Raw genomic sequence first — 17,572 nt, 5'->3', positions numbered from 1 at the left:
TTATTTAATTCTTTGACTATACCTTTACAGAATAAAAGTTGCCTTGGGATATACCTACCGTTGCCTTATTTATTTCAAACTTTTCCTTGAAGGAAAAGATAATGGCTGTATACCCACTCCTCACTTACCCAAGTGGTTAGTATCCAAAGACCCAGGTTGTTATAATAGCGTTATGTGAAAATGAAGGATGACGTTAGATCACAAAATGGAGGATAACTACATTATTACATAACTGCCAAACCACTGAGAATCATGGCCTAGCCAAGTTGACACAACCTTAACATCACAGTCAGTGGTACTCTCACCTTACACCTCGATGTTCGTTACTCCAGTCATGTCGTTAATACGCAAAACGGATAGTAGATATTTTACTATTGTCGTAAATTTGAAACATCATAAAACCAAGATTGTTGATAAGTGAGGAGCAGGTGTACAATGAAGCATTCGTGAAATGTTTTCTGCAAAAATAACGTTACTAGTTACTATAGTTCAACAGGGCCTTTACTCAAACAAATTTGGGACACATTGGGTTAAGTAAACTTAAATAGGCTTTTCTATTACAGGATTTCTCAGAGCCTTTATTATGATAATGTGCTTTGTAAAAAAAAAACGGCATAGTGTGCAACATTTTCCAACTGTACTTGGTCATGAAAACTTATTTGAATTGAACGTGTAACAGAATTAGCATCCCAAAAGGTATTTTGCAAAATGCTGTTACTGTGATTTAATTTTGTGGATAATTAGGGAACTGGATATCATCCACTTAATATTTCCATGTATTCTTTTTTGAACTGCAGTAAGAAAAAGCAACCAAGGGTATTATTTTTGATACCTGGGATTGAACTTCCTAGGGATGCGAGCACAGCACACATCCAGACATCTGTAAAGACCTTGCCTTTGGAAACCTCTTACCCCTTGGCAGCCCTCCAGAGTTCAGACTTGGCAGCATCAAGGACACAACGCAAGGTGTGTTTATTTAATTTAACATTTGACAAAAGGTGTTTTGATTTGTGGTTTATTTTTTTTTTCCCCTTTGTTTTACTTGTTTTGTTTGCTTCTGGCAGTGAACTCGGGTTCGGAACATAGTTTTTTCTTATGGAAGGTGGTATTACGATGGGGAAATGTTTTTAGTTATATTTATTTTGTGATATTTAGACAATTTCAAGTAAATGAAGCAAGGTCCATAGCACTATAAATCTATTTATTATATCATTTACTGTTATTGTCTACTAGAATATGTTGCTACATTACATAGTCTATCTTGATGTATGATATATTATTATATTTTAGTTAGAATCAATGTCCCTGGGTGGTAAGTAATGAATAGATTAAAAAAAAAGAGGATTTAGGTCATCATAAAATAACAGTTATTCAACATTATTTTTAATCTAATCTTGGTTTATTGATATATCAGTATTTCACATGTATTGTGGGGAGAGGCAATATGGCATAAAATCAAAGAACATGAACTCCCATTATATGTCTGACCTCATTCCTCATCTCCTGCTGTTCCCCACCGCTATTCACTACTCTTCACAGGCTTCCTGTTTCACTCAAGATGAAATCCAAAGCTCTTAAATTGGCCCACATGTCTCTGTAAGACCTGGCCCCTTGTTATCTCCCTAATGCCATCTCTAACCTACTCTCATCTTCATTTGCTTGCTCCAGCCGTACTTGTTGTGGTTGTTGTGTGCTATAGAGTTGATTTTGACTTATAGCGACCCTGTAGGACAGAGTAGAACTGCTCCATAGAGTTTCCTAGGCCGTAAATCTTTATGGGAGCAGATTGCCAGGTCTTTTCTCCCATGGAGATGATGGTGGATTTGAACCGCTGAGCTTTTGGTTAGCTGCCGAGTGCTTAATCAGTGTGCCATTAGAGCTCCTTTTAGCTATACTAACCCAAACCAAACCTGTTACCACTGAGTCGATTCCAACTCACAGCGAGCCTATAGTATAGAGTAAAACTGCCCCATACATAGGGTTTCTAAGGAGCAGTTGGTGAATTTGAACTGCCGATCTTTTGGTTAGCAGCTGAAATCTTAAACACTGTGCCACCAGGGCTCCTTAGCCATACTAGCCCCCTTGATATTTGAACATGCTAGACGTGTTCCCATCTCAGTGATTTTTTACTTGGTATTCCCTCTTCTGAATTGATTTTCCCTACAGATATCAACATGACCAGTTTCCTTACTTTTCTTTGGGTCTTATTAGAAGGTTACTTTCTCAATGAGGCCTTACTGGCCCTGATATAATACTTTCTGTTCTTTTCCCTGTTCTGTATTTTCTCCTTAGCATTTATCAGTATCTAGAAAAAAAAAAAAAATTTTTTTTTTTTTTTTTTAGTAAAATATATATTTTATACTCATTTGTCATCCTTATTGTCATTCTCCTGCACAAAAATTATGAAGCTGTTAATAAGGCAGGGATTTTTTTTTTTCTCTGTCTTTATTCTACTAACGAGAGTTGTACCTGACCCTTGAGTGAATGAATGGTTAATTCAGCAAACATTCTTTTAAGCCCTTACTGCAAGCTAGCACTGTGCTAGACAGTGAAGAGACAGGAATGAAGTATGCAGTTCCTGCCCTCAAAGAGTACAGTTTGATAAGGGAGGCAGATAATTACAGCAGCCATCTTACTACAGTGTTGGGTTATGATGAGAGTTTGAATAGAATGCTATCATTACTTGGAGAAGCGGCATTTAAATCAGACTATGTTAGGGTCAGCAAAGGCTTCCTGTAAGAGAGGACCCTTTGTATCATTAAGAATAGCCTAGGTTATGCTGTAGTAACAATCCCAAATCTCAGTGTCTGAACACAACAAGAGTTTCTCACACAGACTCCATGTCCAGAATGGGTTGGTGGAGAAGCTTGGTGAGCCAAGATGTCCAAGGCTGCACCTGGACATGTTCCCATGATCACTGCACAGAGAGACAGGAAAGTGGCTAATTATGCACTAGCATTTAGAGATTCACTGGTTGAAGCAAACTGCGTAATTTTAAATGAGGGGGTGTGAAGTGCAATATTGTCTTGTAACCAGGAGAACTGGAAAACTTGTGACCAGAATTAATTAAGAGTATAAGATACGGTATAAGGTGAAGAAGTATTTAAAAGCATTTCCAGAAAAAGGAACAGCATGGGCAAAGGCAATAATATGTTGTGTAGCATGGTCATTTCAGGGAACTGTTTGTAATTCAAAGAAGTTGGAGTCCATGTGGGGTAAAGGCAGGTAGAGAGGTTGGAGAGAGAAGCAGGAGTCAGATTATATATACCAAAGCATGAAGTTAGAACTCCATCATATAGGACATAGTGAAGCATTGAAGGATATAATGAACCATAGAGGGATTTCTTGATCAGATTTTAATTTGTGAGTGGTTATTCTGGGAGCAATGTGGGGAATGAATTTGAGGGGGGAGCAAGACTGGAAGCCTTGAGACCAGTTATACTAATAGAGTAATTCAGATGAGGCCCCAGACTAAGGTAGTGACAGGAGGTGGAAAGGAGAGGTACGAAAGGTAAATATATAGGGAAAGGGTGGAAGAGGTCAGCTCCAGAGCACAGTGGAAGCTTTGGCAGGAGCTGGGACATTTCTTACACTGAGGTCAAAGTAGACATCCTGATGCAGATAATGTCCATGTCTAAGAGTGTGAGTGGGCTTGGTGTGTGTGTGCGTGTGTGTGTTACAGACAGAATGAGTGAGAACAAGCTTGCAAAGTGAGTGATTCTTATCTGATGACCCATATTTTCTTTGTGAGGTTGGAAAGGAGCCTGTGTGCCACACTAAACTGAAGGTGGGTGGGGAAATTCAGGAGAAACATGCAAGTTGAAATGGCAACAAAGTAAAATATAAGATAAGGCAGATTTGAGGCAGAAAGTTGACAGGGCACTGTTAACCAACAAAAACGAACCTGTTGCAGTCGAGTCAATTCCAACTCATAGCAACCCTACTGAACAGAGTAGAACTGCCCCATGGGGTTTCCAGGGAGCAGCTGGTGGATTCAAACTGCCAACCTTTTGGTTAGTGGCCAAGCTTTTAACCCCTGTGGTGCCAGGGCTCCATGCAACTTTTAGGCACCTGTAAAACCCCGGGTTACACATTTTACTGTAGTAATTGCTTTGGAAAGCTCAGTTGCTTTTTTCTTTAAATTGTTTAGAATTCAAAAATAGTTTGAAAGTATGTACTTTTAAGGAGCCCTGGTGGCACAGCAGTTAAGAGCTTAGCTGCAAACCAAAATGTCAGTGCTTCGAAGCCACCTGCCACTCCTTAGAAACCCTTCGAGGCAGTTCTGCTCTGTCCTATAGGGTTGCTATGAGTCGGAATTGACTCTACAGCAATAGGTTTGATTTGTACTTTTAAAGAATTTTGTGTATGTAGTATCCGTTAGAAGGGTTCATAAGATAATCTGCTCCCCACCCAAGAATACTGGTTATTGTAATAATAAAAACACAATCATTTCATAACAGGAAAAATTTTCTAAAACTGATGAGGTTATGCAGTGCTTTTAGAAAATAATTTTTTTTATGATAGACTTTTAAATAAAGTAATATAATGTTTTATGTAATGCCAGTCTTTTCTAGTAGAAGGAGCTGTACTGATCTGCACAATGCAGGTGGTGGATATAGAAGAGAAATTGTGATTTATAGGCTTAGCAGAAATGACATCTAGAGCTTACAACTCCTGAGGTGAGAATAAGGAAGAAACGGTGGAAATGTTAACCTGAGAAGGTTTTTTTCTTAGACTGGAGGATAATTTGGGATTTCTGACAAAAATCGGGGATTCATGTGTTGGCTTTAAAACTGGGGTATAGTGTTTAAGCTTTTTTTTTTTTTTTTTTTTTCCAGAAACCTTCTGGACAATAAATATTTTTGAGTACTGATTCTGCATATATAGTGGAAGCATGTAAGTGATAGCTTTATTCATCCAGGGTTTCCAGGATTTACTGATAAATCAGCGTACATACTTGGGCATCTTTAAAATTATCCAAAGATACTGTTGTTGAAATCACTTAGCTGATGGTAGAAGATGGTTAGGAAAACAGCTCATAGCAGAAACTGTACAATTTATATGTAATTAAGCTGTTAGAGGCTGTGGTATATTCTGAGACCACTCTTATAATTAAATATAAAGGAATTGATTGATTGTTTTATGAAAGTGAGTTCATCAAGTTCAGGTTGTTTTTTGGCCTAAAGTCTGTTTGGGCTGTGCAGTGCCTTAACAGTGAGTAATTGATTAAACCAGCATGGTATAATGGTACTGGTAACATTTATTGAACACTTACTGTTTGAGAGGCACCATGCTAAATACATCATGTGAATTACCTATTTAATTTAACCTTAAAAAAAAAAATTTTAACCTTACAACAGCCGTAATCGGAGATAATTACTACTCCCATTTAAAAAATGGAAAATGAGCTTAGCTTGGTCATCAGCTAAAAAGTGACAGAACCAGAAAGGAAACAAGTTAGAGTAAGGAAGAGTTAACCTACCTTTTATCAGGCTTATGTTCTTATAAAAGGTAGATACCTGTACCCATTGCCATTGAGTCGATTCCAACTCATTGCGGCCCTAAAGGGCAGGGTAGAACTGCCATGTGGGATTTCCAAGGATGTAATTTTTATGGATGGGGCCCTGGTGGCACAGTAATTAAATAACTAAAAGATTGGCAGTTTGAATCCACCAGTTACTCCTTGGAAATCTTATGGGGCAGTTCTACTATGTCCTATAGGGCCGCTTTGAATTGGAATAGACTTGATCTTTACAGAAGCAGACTGCCACATCTTTCTCCCATGGGATGGCTGGTAGGTTCAAACAGCCCACCTTTCATTTAGCAGCCAAGTGCTTAATCACTGCTCCACCAGGGCTCCTTAAAAGATAGGTAGCTTATAGTAATATTTTAAACCCAGAATATTTTGAGTATGTTTACAATAAGTAAACCTAAAATATAGATATTTTAGGTTAATAAAACTATATCTAGGAGATTGTTTATTTACTGAAATATATGTATTCAGTGTCCACTATATGCCAGACATTGTTCTATTGTTTGGAATTCTTCAGTGTACAAAGCAAATATCCCTGCTCTCATGGTACTACATTCTGGGGAAGGTGGGGGAGTCAGAAATAAACAGTAGACTAAATTTAATATGAAGAAGACTTTTTAATATTTTAAGCCTAATAGTTGATAATAGGTCTAAGGTAAAATAATTTTTCTGTTGCAACACTGATAATCTAATTGTTCATATTATTGCAGAGTGCCTACATCAAATCATGAAAAGGATGAAATATTGATTGCTGTAAAAATGGTTATTTATTTTAATTAATTGAGATTAAATATTGTTGACCATTACTGTGAAGAAATCTTTCCATCTCTTCCCTCCTTACACACTGAAGACACAGCATTCCAAGAAAGCAACTAAATATGATTTGCCATTTGTAAAGGAACCTTGTTTTCTATAATTACAGACTTACGTGGTCTGTGGCTAAAGCAGAATAGAAGTGAATTAAAAAAAAAAAGTCTTAGAGTATATTTTTCCTATGAAGGTCATATTTAAGTGCAGTCTTAGCACCTTAAAATAATTGCAACTGCATATGGTTAAAGATTCAATTTTATTCTTTTTGTTTGCAGTATATGGGTGTGACTTTGTGTGTATGGGAGAAAGAAGAGGAGAGAGAATATGAGAATGAGAATGAATACGTCGGGTCTTCACAGTGCCTTTGTTTCAGTAGCTTTTCAGAATCCTGCCACTATAATTCAGGGAGTTGACTAAACATTTACTACAGCCACTTTGTGGGAGGAAGATATGGCAGTCTGCTTCTGTAAATATTTACAATCTTGGAAACCGTGTGGAAACCCTGGTGGCGTAGTGGTTAAGTGCTATGGCTGCTAACCAAAGGGTTGGCAGTTCGAATCCGCCAGGAGCTCCTTGGAAACTCTGTGGGGCGGTTCAACTCTGTCCTGTAGGTTCGCTACGAGTCGGAATCAACTTGACGGCACTGAGTGGGAAACCCTGTGGGGCAGTTCGACCCTGTCCTGTAGGGTCACTATGAGTCAGAAATGACTTGATGGCAACAGGTTTGGTTTGGTAACTACAGATATTGTTAAAGCAGAGGATGCCATTTTTCTCTACCTTATGTTTCTTATCCCTTCCCTCAAGCAATCTCGCTATTACTATACTGGATATTTCTTACCGTAGGCACATTCAGTATACTCTCAACCACTTTATTTGGCACTATCTCACATTAATTCTTTCTTGTGAGTGCTTTAACGAGTTAAATAGCAGACGTGGCTTATGGACTTCATTATTGAAGTAGTAATGATGTGGTACAGCGAAAAATTAAAATGTTCAATCACAAGGTCATTAACGAAGAATGGAAAATAATTAAGGGCAAAGAAGAAAGAAGGTTTTAAGATAAAATCCAAACTTGAGTATAAAAAGACCACTGTGTTGAGAGAGGCACAGGAAGGATTTTGCTGAGGATAAAATCTGCATAAAAAAATCCAATTCTGTTAGTAACTAGAATTTTGTACTAGAAGATAACATGAAAGCATTTGAACAGGCTCTTAAAAAGTTCAGAAAAGTAGAGGTAACAAAAGTGACATGTAGTTAAGGAGCCCTGGTGGCACAGTGGTTAAAGCGATCGACTGCTGACAGAAAAGTTGGCGTTTTGAAACCACCAGCAGCTCCGTGGGAGAAAGATGTGGTAGTCTGATTCCATAGAGATTTACAGCCTTGGAAACCTTACGTGTTGCTATGAATTGAAATTGACTCAATGGCAGTAGGGTCCCCCCCACCCCTTTTTGTAGTTACAGAATGAGCAGTGGGTGTAGTATGATACTGACCAAAATGCCTTAACATTACCCTCAGATCATATTAGGGAGAGATATGGTTCAGTCAGAGATTATGACTATGGCCAACAATGGGAAAAAAGTTGGAAAACAACAATGTTTTTTTCTTTAACTGCTTTAGGTAGTTTATTCATGGGAGAAGCTGTTTATCTTCACAAAATCCCAGCTTCTGATCTTAGCTAAACAAAGCAAGTTTAAAGGCAGGGGCTCAGAGCGGTTCATAGCCATTATACTACATTCATTTTTAAATGCTTTATTTGAAAGGGAATGTCCTAGTTTGTGATTTTCATATTTTTTTTCCTTTTAGAAAGAGGCAGATGGTATGAAAAGTGGACTCCCTTATTTAAAGGGAATGTTGATATTTATAACTAAGCTTATCTCCAGCAAGATTTGTTTTTTGCAGCTGTTCCAGGTTGGAAAAAATATTAAAGCCCTGGCTTGTTTTTCTTTCCATATTTGGGGGGAGGCTCTTCAGAATGTGAAAAAGTGATGTTTTATTTTAAACATAAATGCAATGTAAACTGTGATTTTTTTGCGTCTATATGTGAATTTTCTGTTTGTATGCTGTGATGATATTACTCTTTTTGTTTCACTGATCTATTTCCTAGATACATCACACTTGAGAAACAGTTTTACTCATCATTTTCTATCCATCATCAGAGTATTCCAGGAAGTGCAGTACATTTTCATTAAAAGTTAGCCAAAGTTATTAAACCACTTTCTAATTTTCCATTTGAATATTTTAGTCATATTTCTTTCTGTTCAGAGCATCTTTTTTCAGTTAGCCTTTTTGTTCTTTCTTGTAGTTATCTTATTTAGTATAAGATCTAATTGTTTCTCTTGGATTTTCTATTCTTTTATTTTTAATTACAATTGCTCCTGTTTTTCTCTGGATATAGTTTAGATACTTTCATAATTTAAGTGGAAATTAACTATTTATTCTGTAACTTAATACATGGACCTGTCTCTTTGGGCACATGTCAACACTAGAATGAATATCTTATGCTTGCGTACACATATCATCATTGTTCATATATGTATCTGTACACATACCCACACATATATGTACAGTTTTCGTAAAGAACTGTTTTTGCAATAAATACATTGATTTTTTATGACTAAATATGTTGATTATTGATTACTGTGAAGGTTAACTTTCAGCTTACTTGTCAAATTAAAGCAAACCCGAATATTTATGTAAGGATCACCTTTCTGAGTATGAAACACTATGCAAATAATGTTTATGTCAAACTTGTACATTTTTCCTCTTAAATAATTGAAGCTAAAACTTTGATTCTGAATGTTCTATTACTTCTCTTTCATCGCCCATAGTTTTGCCATTTACTTTAACATCATGAAGACCAGCATTTGCTTAAATCTATGAAACCAACTATTAATATTAGCAAACAATATAATGATCTCCAGGGAGATTTCTTGCTATTTTCAGAATAAACCTTTTAAACTTCAGTCTTCAATTTACAAAATAATTATTATCTGCCTTTAATTACACTGAACATGAATATCTTTTGTAAATTTTGTGAGTTCATTCTATTCCATATCTCCTTTTATTCCTTATGATGACATTCACAGAAGTATTAAGCCAAGAATATTGGAGGTCTTTTTTGGTACACTAGCTATCTGTATCTTTCTATAAGGTATGCATTTTCTCCTAGTGTAATAGTTCATTGCACAAATGCCATTCTTTTCTTGCATGGGTATTTGCCTGATTTGGGGTTACTGAAAATTTAAATGAGTGTCAAAATTAAGAAACAAACTGACACGAAACTGAATTAGTGAACCCCTCTACATTCTATTACTTGGTACACTCACCATGCAACAAAACAAGGTCTTCTGCAAAAGGTATGAAACTGTGCAAAAATCTTTTATTTCACTATTCTTGGTTTTGTGGTTGTTGCATGTTGATTTATACTTTATTTTCCAGATGAAGTGTTTTAATCTTTGTAGTCCCCATAATTGATGGAAATTGAAGTGTTTTATTGCTTTTGGACTGTTAATTTAGGATGTATATTTTCCATATTTTCATTGGTTAGCTTTTCTTTATTTCTTTTTTTGCAAAACTTCATGCTTTGAAAAAGAATAGCTATCAAGCAATACCTGGACATCTTTTTTTAAGTGAAAGACCATATGAGAGGCATGGCACGTTTAGTAGAGTAGGAATTATGGAATAGGAGATGGGAGATAGAAAACCTGACACAAAGTAAAATTCCTGATTTTCTCTTTGGTATTTTGGGTTCCATCTGGGATAAGCCTTTTCTCTATCATCCATTGGTAGAGGAACATTTAAACATGCTTATTTTTTTTTTTTTTTTTTATTAGTACTGTATGGAGCGCTGGTGGCACAGTGGTTAAGAGTTTGGCCGCTCACCAGCTGCTAACCAAAAGGTCAGCAGTTTGAATCTACTAGCTGCTCCTTGGAAACCCCACAGGGCAGTTCTACTCTGTCCTATAGGGTTGCTATGAGTTGAAATTGACTAGACTGCTACTGGTTTGGCTTTCGGAAACACTGGTGGTGTAGTGGTTAAGAGTTATAGCTGCTAACCAAAAGGTTGGCAGTTCAAATCTACCAGGCACTCCATGGAAAATATATGGGGCATTTCTACTCTGTCTTATAAGGTCACTATGAGATGAAATTGACTTCACCACAAAGTTTTTTTTTTTTTAATTAGCATTGTATTTTTGTTTCTATTTTGTTTATTTGTTTCTACTCAGTAGAGTTATATTAGTTAATCCCCCAGTGCTTCTTCCCATTAAACCTTTTTTCTCACACTGTTTTCTCAATTTTTAAATTTAGTATATTTTATTGTATTTCTCTAATAGGATAATTTGATGGTTTTATAAATATGTAATTTTTGTCATAGTTTGTAAATATAAGTTTTAATAACACAATCTCTTTGGAAACTACCAATCTGAGAGAATTCTTGTGTTAACAAAATGGTAATAATAAAATCACATGGGACTTTAACATAATGAATGCATTTAATGCAACTTCTATGAAAACTGGATGTATACTAGTTGTTTTTATACATTGACATCTATTTACTAGTAAAGCTATTTTTTAGTAAGTCACACAGATTTATGAAACTACTAGAAACAAAATAACCATAAAGGGCATCCTGATGGTTGCTTTGAGCTGTTTGTTTACCCTCAGGTACTTAGATTATGCTTATCTCAGTGAACATTAATTTGTTTCAAAAATTATGTTTAAATCATGTAGTATTATTATTGGGCCTATTTTAATATACAAGGATGTCTTTTTAGGCATGATAATAGTTATTCTTAGCCTGATATACATGCTCATGAACATTAGGTTTTAAAGTTGAAGAGAATTTAGAAAATCATATTAGTAGGGAAATTCCATGACTTTGTCAAGGTTGTCCAGTCTTTTATTGGAAAGACATGGCTAGACCTAAGGTTTTATGTCTTCTGGCCTGATGTGTTTTCCTTCTACGCTTGTATTTTATTACAGAACAAACATTGAATGTCTCTCAGAAACTGTTCATGTGCCAAACTAAAACTTCCTTTTTCAGTTCACCATTCCTGAAGTTGGACTGATATGGTTGCTGCAGCAGTGAGCTCAAACCTAACAGTGGTTGAGACAATAGTGCAGAACTGGGCAACATTTTGTTCTCTTATACATAAGGTTGCTGTAAGTTAAAGTGAAATCTATAGCACTTAACAACTTTCAGGAAGTTGTTAGCCAAAGAGAGAGAGAGAAAAAGAAATCTGTTATTTTCTGCTTTCTCTGGATGGTCTTAAAGTACTTTTCCCAGGATGTTTTCTTGAATTTGGAATCCTAATGACCTGAAATAGAAAATACACATTGAGATAACTAACCATTAGCATAAGGAATGCTTACCATTAGAACAGATAGAAAATTCAATGAGTCATAAGTTATCTGTGTATTTTACAGTTGGAAGAAGCGTGAGAATCATTGTTTTTGACCTTAGGTTAAGTGATGAATCAACATGTATATGCATAATTTCACAATATATTTCTTGAGCATTAGTAATTTGATATTTCTAATCTATGTTTTCTAATGTACAAATACTTGTATGTATACATACATTGTATGGCGCTACACATTGCAGTGACATTGTTGCAATCTAGAATTTCCTGTCTAGAACACTTTCCCCTTATTTTCAAAGAACCCTGATTTTATTCAGTTATCTGCCCCTCTTTCAGGCAGTCATATGCCTAGGGTAAATAGACCCCATGGCCAACTTCAAGAGTAGACTTAGGTGATTTAAGAGCAGTCTCATTTTCCTTGCTATAGAGTGGGGGAGGAAAGGACTTATGACCCAATTCTGGCAAAGGAGACAGTAAGTCAAGATGGTAAATATCTTGGAGCATTATAGGAAATAATCCATACTTCTAATAGAGAATTCTTTCTCCTTCCTCTGTAGTTGGTCATGTCTGGGCATGACAGTCCCCTGTTTATAAACCTCCTCCTCCTGAGCACACACAGACATACACATCTGCACGCACAGAGATACACACACACACACACACATACACACAGGGCAACCAAGCATTGTTGTTGTTGATAGTTGCTATCAAGTTGATTCTGACCCATGGTGACCCCACGGGTTACAGAGTACAACTGCTCCGTAGGGTTTTCTTGGCTTTAATCTTTTAATGAAAGCAGATCGCCAGACCTATCTGCTAGGGGGGTTCAAGCTGCTAGGTTCGCAATCGAGTGCAAACTGTTTGCGCCACCTAGGGCCTATGCGCCTGGTAATTTGAACTGCTGACCTTTTGGTTACTTAACCGCTATGCCAGCAGGGTTTCCAAGCATTATGTAGTGTATTAAAAATAGTAGAACTAGAGATTTAGCTCTGGTTCTACTATTAGGTATGTAAGCCTGCTTTCTAATGTGAAGAATGATTATAATGAACAATACCTGGAATTCCTTTTAGATCCGTTGTTTTATGTGCTATTTTATGAGAAACAATCAATTTATCTTTTAACTCTTCATTTGCCATTTTTGAGACTTTGGCTATAGTCTTTTCTAACATTTCTAGTTAATATGTTACATTGGTATTTTTGTTGTTGTTTTACTTCTTTAACATATATTCTACTTAGTGCCTTTGTGGTGATGTTAATATATATCTTGTAAATCATTAGTGGCTTTCATTTTTTTTACTATTCAAAAGAATAAGATGTGACAAATTTACATTTATAACAATGTCAGACAAGTTTTATACAATCAGAGAAGGTAGGTATAAATATAAAATGGAAAAGGCAAAACTAGAGTGAATTATGTGGTGTTGAGTTGGATATTGGAAGTATTGAGTTTACACCAATACATATATTCTCTAGCTTAATCCACTGAGAAGACCTGGGAATAGTGTCACTCCAATTGCTATGAATATACTTTATCCCCAGATCTTGGTTTCTAAGTACCATTCCTCACTAAAAGGAATCTGGCACATTTAAAGACAGGAACAGTACAAGATGAGCCTTTAAAATCTTATTGAATCAGAAAATAGGAGATGCTAAAAAATTAATAGTAATATGTCAAAAGGACACAGAAGCCAATTTGAAAGACCTTGCACTAGCCAAATCCAGGACAATTTGAGCATCCAAATAAACAAATGATACAAATGAATTCTAACCCACTGACTAGAACAATAATCTATTATTATATACTACTATAAATGCATATAAATGAATAGATAAATTGGAAGAAGAAAATGCATTTCCATGCAGTAGCATCTTGTCATTGTTGTTAGCTACCATTGTTGGCCCCTGACTTATGATGACCCTAAGCACACCTGAACAAAGTACTGCTCAGTTCTGTACCATCCGCATGATTGCTTGTGGATTAAACCGCTCTGATCCACTGGATGATTTTTGGAAGTAGATCATTAGGCCTTTCTTCCATACAGTATAATAAACCAAAAACCAAACGCATTGCCATCAAGTTTGTTTTAACTCATAGTGACCCTATAGGATGGAGTAGAACTGCTGCATAGGGCTTCTGAGGCTGTAAAACTTTACGGAAGCAGACTGCCACAACTTTCTCAGCTGAGCAGCTGGTGGATTAGAACAAACGACCTTTCAGTGAGCAGCCGAGTGCTTTAAGCCACCAGTGGTCTTCTAAACAGTATAATACCAACTAATAAATATAGAAGAAGTTATGAAATTTAAAATCATCATTTGGCAACCATCAGAGTATAATTAATTCAGCCAAGAAACATCAGTAGATGCTAAAACTGGCAGTTGCAGATTTGATGCAGAATTAGGATACTTACATAGTCTCAAAGTAGCTCCCCATAAAATATTTATTAATTACAATGGATAAAAGAGTAAATTCACAGTGGAGAAATCAGCCAGATACCACCTTAATTGAGTGATCGAAGTTAATATCACCAGTAGAAACAAATCAAAATTATTTACGACATGACCCCATGTAATGGTAAGAACACAGCATTGTGTTTATGATATTCCTATCAAAATAGCATAACCTGAATCTAATAATGTGGAAATACCAGACAAATCCCAATTGAGGGACATTATACAAAATAAATGGCCTGTAGGGTCACTATGAATCAGAATCAACTCTACGGCAGTGGGTCTGGTTTGGAATCTTCAATAGTGTTAAGATGATGAAAGTTGTAGAAAGACTGAAGAACTGTTCCAGTTTGAGGAAGACTAAAGAAACACAGCAACTAAATGTAAAATATGATTCTAAATTGAATTATTTTGCTACAAAGGGCATTATAAGGACAATCTGTGAATTAGATGTTAGGGAGGATATCAATGTTAATTTCTTAATTTTGATTGTTGAATTGTGGTTATATATAGCATAATGTTGGCAACTTACTTTCAAATGGCTCAAAAAAAATGCTGTTTGTGTTTTTCTCGCAGCTCTTCTGTTAGAAATGATTTCAGAATTAAAAAAAAAAGTTAAAAAATAAATGAGGGGGAAAACAAGCCAGTCAATAGAAGAAATGAGAAATTCAGATTGGATATGTTCAGTTGGAATGATGCTGAATGTGTGTTTGAAGAGGGAGGTCTGAGGATCTAAGTCCTTGGGATATATTCCATAGTTAAACCTTTGAGGGAATGAGGCACCCAAGGAGACTGTATATGGAGTGGATGAACTATGGGAACACCAGAGTTTAACAGGCAGAGAGAAGAATGCTTGTGAGCTTATGAAGGAGATAAAGAAGATTTTAAGATGTAGGAGAATCAAGAAAGCCTGACCTTGAAAACCAATAGCTTGGAGTGTCATGAAGGAGCACTTTGTTGCAGTATGCAACAGAGAGATTCCATAAGTAAGGCAGTATGCCCTGTAGCTCAACCTCCTCTTGTGATATTCTCTGATATGTTTTTGTCAGTTTGTAGCAGGTATGTATCATCTAAAATATTGATCTATTTCCTGAATCATAAGTATCCCAGAAGAAGACTTGAATGAATAATATAGTTGAGCTACAGTGTGTTATGAATTGTCCCTGTGTACTTTATAGTTGAGGCAAGAGTATATCTCATTTGGCCTGGGGATAGTCCTGGTTGACACTTGTTGCCCTGGTGCAATAGTTTCCCCTTTCACTCTCAAAAGTGTCCTGGTTTGGTTAGCAAACTATATGATCGCCGTCCTATAGAACTGCATTGACAGAATATTTCTTTCATATCTGAAGCTGGGAACTGATTGATAATCATGTCTGTTAGCCAGTTCTTGATACCTTTTTTTCATTAACCAACTGCTTATCCCCTTCTCTTATAATTCTTTTAAATCACCTTTCCAATAACCTAGGCCTCCATTTCCCAAGCTCTGTGCCATGAAACAGAGGCTTTATGGGATGATAATGTGGGAAATGTGGTATATTCAAGTCCTCTCTTAGAGACTGGCAAGACACATGTAGATACTCAGAAACGTTTTTCAGTAGGCTGCCCACACTTATTAATATGTTGTCTTAAAACTACCGTATTTTGGGGAGTTGGTTTATGTTTATTTTAATTAAAATACATACATTAAGAAAAATAAAAATTTTAACTTTGCTTGAATAAGTCAAACTTAGATATAAATAGGGACTGATAGATTTAGAATATATCAGAATATTTCATCTATATTGAACTTATTTAGAAGTTCCCAGTCAAATGCATTTAGCATTTGGGCTAAACATGAAAAAAAGTATTTTTCCTAGTAAATCTTTCTTTTGAGAGTAATTTATTAAAAACTTTCTGAATCATAAGAATTTTCTGATATTCCTTCAGAACCAAGGAAAAGGATTTCATATTGAGGATTTATGATACAGTAGAATTATGTCTGTTTACTTAGGAATTACAGAGAAGAATAGATGCCATCTGAGATGTCTATGTCTAGAGTTTGTTTTCCTTCATTCTTTGGCCACCTGTTTTTCATACCAGTTGAGTGGATAAAGTTTTTTTTATTGATATGATAATTGAAACAATTTCATATTACATATAATTCCCTTAAAATAACCCAGTTTAAAGGGATTCTAAGTATTGAAAAATCAAGGTTGTGACCTTTAGATCTATAACCTTATTTTCGATTACTTGTCTCATCAGGCAAAACAAAGCCTGAAGGTGTGTCAGTTAACAGTCAAAGTAGAAATGAAGCAGCTCCTTCTCACCGTCAGAAGCCCCGAAGCCAGGCATGCCCTTGCTTCTTCACATTCCTCTTGACTCATTAAGCTCGTAGCGTGCAGTGGTACAAGCTGCCTGCGTTTTGGTTTCGTGCCAGAATAGTAGATGCCTTTGCTCTTTTTATGCGGCTGAAAATGTGTCTCTTCTTGTTTCAACACCTTATCATAATAAAAACAGGGTCTTCAGTTTTATTTATTTGGTGCCATATTACTGTAACTAAAATAAAACCTTTTGAAAGTGGCAGTTTACATATCAAATAACCTTTATTTAGAGAATAGTGTAATTTGCCATCGTAATAATTTTTTTGTTCACTACTAAAAGTTATAGGCCAGTCCCAGCTTAGCTAACCTCCTATCTCCTTTTGCACATGTAGTAAAAGAAATTAACTGAAGTGTATTTCCCATTTTGCTTAATTTTAACCCTGGTGAATCATCACAAATTCACAGCTTAAGAAAATGGTTACTTTGTAGAGATTTTCTCCCTCATGTGGCCTTCAGATGTGATGTGCCTATCCTCTGATAATTGTGCAAAGTTCAGAATTAAAAAAAAAAAGTAATTCAGTGGGACCCAGTCCCCTCCTCCAATGATGAGTGTTGTTGATGGTGCATGCAAGGCAGCTTTTTGTCTATTCTGGGCAGTATAAATTTAATGTGTTGTTTTCAAGTTTGTCATGTGTCCAGATGCCACAACCATCTGTGCATTAAAGAGACGTTAAAATAAAAGTAAGTAAAATATTTGTGGTTTTTTTCTGTTGGGGGCCGGGAGATTTGTGATACAATTATGTTTGGATCAACTAATTCTATTAGGTTTTTGGAAAAACAAGTGCATTGTTTTATTATAGCAGTTACAAACATTTTTATAAGATGGTAACAATTATAGTCTAAAATGCAGATCTAACATTATAAACATAAATGTGGATTTATAACATTATTCCTCCACCCTTATCACCTAACCCATATCTGCTTCTCCATATATATTACCTATTTCTGTTAACGATATTACAATATGTCTAATCCAATATTTTGTCACGTTTGGGCCCTCAACCACCTGAATTTGAAAATCCTGGGAAGGAGCTGTTGTTTTTATTGTTGTTAAGTAC

General features: G+C 35.9%; 1 protein-coding gene across 4 annotated transcripts in view; it reads left to right on the top strand.

The window, feature by feature from the left end:
• TRIQK (triple QxxK/R motif containing) overlaps positions 1-17,572 on the top strand; it is an 83,255-nt gene that overhangs the window by 10,502 nt on the left and 55,181 nt on the right. For 2 of the 4 annotated variants that reach the window (XM_064267895.1, XM_064267894.1), the window contains exons 2-3: positions 798-966; positions 4,839-4,896. The gene's annotated coding sequence lies outside the window, so the exon portion shown is untranslated. The remainder of the gene's footprint in view (positions 1-797; positions 967-4,838; positions 4,897-17,572) is intronic. The other 2 variants (XM_010588394.3, XM_010588393.3) reach the window with 1 other exon arrangement.

This window comes from Loxodonta africana, chromosome 14, assembly GCF_030014295.1.
Source record: "Loxodonta africana isolate mLoxAfr1 chromosome 14, mLoxAfr1.hap2, whole genome shotgun sequence".
Taxonomy (NCBI): Eukaryota; Metazoa; Chordata; class Mammalia; order Proboscidea; family Elephantidae; genus Loxodonta; species Loxodonta africana.
The sequence above is the reverse complement of the archived record's forward strand: the minus strand, read 5'-3'. Positions and strand labels throughout refer to the sequence as shown.